Source organism: Triticum dicoccoides, chromosome 7A (genome assembly GCF_002162155.2).
Source record: "Triticum dicoccoides isolate Atlit2015 ecotype Zavitan chromosome 7A, WEW_v2.0, whole genome shotgun sequence".
NCBI lineage: Eukaryota > Viridiplantae > Streptophyta > Magnoliopsida > Poales > Poaceae > Triticum > Triticum dicoccoides.
In genome coordinates this window covers 549,002,801-549,006,497 of record NC_041392.1, presented here as the reverse complement: position 1 = coordinate 549,006,497, position 3,697 = coordinate 549,002,801, and positions in this window count along the sequence as shown.

Sequence of the window (3,697 nt, the reverse complement as noted above, 5' to 3'; positions counted from 1 at the left end):
TGGGAGGAGGTGGCGGCGGCGAGGATCTGAGGGAGGAGGATTGCGGCGGCTGCGAGGAGAGGAGGGGTGCGATGGGGGGGTCGATGGGATCTGACCTAGGGTTTGGGCTGCGGGTGGGGGGTATCTCTTTTTCATTTTATTTTCTTTTTTTCTGTAGATAGATGGATGGATGGATGTGGGATGGAGAGATGGATGGATGGATGGATGGGCGCCATGTCATCAATCCGTGAGAAGAGTCGTGATTGGTTCGAAAAACCAGTGATTTAAAAAAATGTCTAAGTACTAAAAATAGAGGGATTTTGTGAAGTAGCTATCAAAAATATTTTGCAAAATGGCACCACACAAATTTTCACTAGATTTAGACCACATTTTATGGATAAGGACCAATTTCTATGCATTTCTGATCTTTCTAGCTATTTTTAATCATTTTTCGAGTGCCCAAAATGACTTTTTTGTGAAGGACCTACCATATATTTGTTGCAAAATTGTACCAAATAAATTTTCTAAAATACTAGGACATACTTAATGCACAATTGACCAAATGATTGGGTGTCAAATTTTTTGATCCACCTCTCATGAAAAAGACAAATTTCCGTTCATTCGGTAGGAAACGGGTCAAATTTGAACTGCAGCGTCCTCATTGTTTGTTATTTATTTTTTCCAAAAATCATTTCTAGGTACAAAATTATCTATTTAATCAGAGAAACACCAAAAAAATCCAAGATTCAAGCACTAGCTAGGAATGGTCATTCCCGCCGTTTTGACCGCATTTTGAAACGGGCATAAAAAAATAAAATAAAAATCAAAAAATTGGGAAACCTTCGTGTTGTGTCATTATATGTGTCCAAGTTCTTAGGAAAAATAACAAACTTGTAATACGGCAATTATTTTTAAAAAGTGTTCTCAGAAACGAGCTATTACGTGTTGAGATCAATGGCTTTCAAGCCAAATGATCAATCTTATGGCCACATCCATGGCATAGTTTGTTCAAATGATCTCATATTGTGCACAAGGGTGCATATTGGAATGGCAAACAATGTTGCCTAAGGAAGTTTTCATTTTCTTTGGACGAAAAAACCATTTTCCATTTTTTGAGTGCCCAAAAGGAGGTTTTTTTGTGAAGGACCTCCCAAATAATTGTTGCAAAATTGGACCAAATCATTTTTCTAAAATACTAGGCCATATTTAATGCACAATTGACCAAATGGTTGGGTGTAAAAAGTTTTGATCCACCTCTCATGAAAAAGACAAATTTCCGCCGATTCAGTTGGAAGCGGGTGAAATTTGAACTGTGGCTGCCTTGTAGTTTGCTCTTTATTTTTTCCAAAAATCATTTCTAGGTACATAAGTATCTATTTAATCATTGAAACACCAAAAAAATCCAAGATTCAACCACTAGTTAGGAACGGTCATTCCCACCGTTTTGACCGCATTTTGAAACGGGCATAAAAATAAAATAAAAATCAAAAAAATGGGAAACCTTCGTGTTGTGTCATTATATGTGTCCAAGTTCTTAGGAAAAATAACAAACTTGTAATACGGCAATTATTTTTAAAAAGTGTTCTCAGAAACGAGCTATTACGTGTGGAGATCAATGGCTTTCAAGCCAAATGATCAATCTTATGGCCACATCCATGGCATAGTTTGTTCAAATGATCTCATATTGTGCACAAGGGTGCATATTGGAATGGCAAACAATGTTGCCTAAGGAAGTTTTCAGTTTCTTTGGACGAAAAAACCATTTTCCATTTTTTGAGTGCCCAAAAGGAGGTTTTTTTGTGAAGGACCTCCCAAATAATTGTTGCAAAATTGGACCAAATCATTTTTCTAAAATACTAGGCCATATTTAATGCACAAATGACAAAATGGTTGGGTGCAAAAAGTTTTGATCCACCTCTCGTGAAAAAGACAAATTTCCACCGATTCAGTTGGAAGCGGGTGAAATTTGAACTCTGGCTGCCTTGTAGTTTGCTCTTTATTTTTTCCAAAAATCATTTCTAGGTACATAAGTATCTATTTAATCATTGAAACACCAAAAAAATCCAAGATTCAACCACTAGTTAGGAACGGTCATTCCCACCGTTTTGACCGCATTTTGAAACGGGCATAAAAATAAAATAAAAATCAAAAAATGGGAAACCTTCGTGTTGTGTCATTATATGTGTCCAAGTTCTTAGGAAAAATAACAAACTTGTAATACGGCAATTATTTTTAAAAAGTGTTCTCAGAAACGAGCTATTACGTGTGGAGATCAATGGCTTTCAAGCCAAATGATCAATCTTATGGCCACATCCATGGCATAGTTTGTTCAAATGATCTCATATTGTGCACAAGGGTGCATATTGGAATGGCAAACAATGTTGCCTAAGGAAGTTTTCAGTTTCTTTGGACGAAAAAACCATTTTCCATTTTTTGAGTGCCCAAAAGGAGGTTTTTTTGTGAAGGACCTCCCAAATAATTGTTGCAAAATTGGACCAAATCATTTTTCTAAAATACTAGGCCATATTTAATGCACAAATGACAAAATGGTTGGGTGCAAAAAGTTTTGATCCACCTCTCGTGAAAAAGACAAATTTCCACCGATTCAGTTGGAAGCGGGTCAAATTTGAACTGCAGCTGCCTCATAGTTTACTATTTATTTTTTTCCAAAAATCATTTATAGCTACATAAGTACCTATTTAATCATAAATACATGGTTTGATGGCGATACATCGAGGTTTGGGCGGTGGCCAAGGCCCCCAACTCTAGAGCGCGTAAACTCGCATGCCCGACGCGTGGTCACCGCGTGACCGTGGCGTTGCCATGTGTTCTGGGCAGCCTAGGCATGTCTAGTGGGTTGGGCACTCCCCAGGTAGGTTCTAGGAAGAAAATTACAACATAAGATTCTCATGAGGAGACCGATCGATGCTCAAACATGAATTAGCGGCCAAGTGTTTAATTAGCGGTATGGGAAATGCACATGGCCAATGGGTGTGAGTTTTTGCTGAGGATGATCATCTACTAAGAAGAATGTCTTCGCAAATTTTCAGATCAAAAGGAGGATCATAGGTGGTACTTGCTTTGCAAAGTACCACACTGGACAGAAATATGAATGTTGAAGCTGGGCTCAAAATAATGAATGGATTGAGCTGAAATTTGGTGGAGGATGGTTATTTGGGCATTGGAAAGCACCGTAGAAAATTGATACCATTTGGACATGCCAAAGTGGTACTTCCTTCACAATGCTCTTCTATGGACAGAAACTTGGGAAAACTAGTGAGAGAAATTGGATGAATTAAATGAGCTCAAATTTGGTGTAGGTAAGTTACATAGGTATGATTATGCCTTGGTAGATTTTCAGATCATTTGGGTAAGCCTAGCTAGTACTTACTTCACAAAGCTTCTCTCGAGGTAGAAACTTTGAAAATTTCCTGAGAAAGATTGACTAAGAAAATGGAGCTGAATATTATCATGTGTCAATGATTTGGGTATGGAAGAGTGCCCAAAGAGTTTGAGGTTAATAGGAGGGGTCTAGATAACACTTGCTTTGCAACGTGCCAATTTGGCCATAAAATATAAATTGAACCTGGGCTCACATAGATAATTTGCATGAGCTGCAATTTGGAGGAGGGTGATAATTTGGGCATATGAAGAAACTGTATAAATTTCATGTCATTTGGATATATAAAAAATGTACTTCCTTCACAATGCTTCTAGG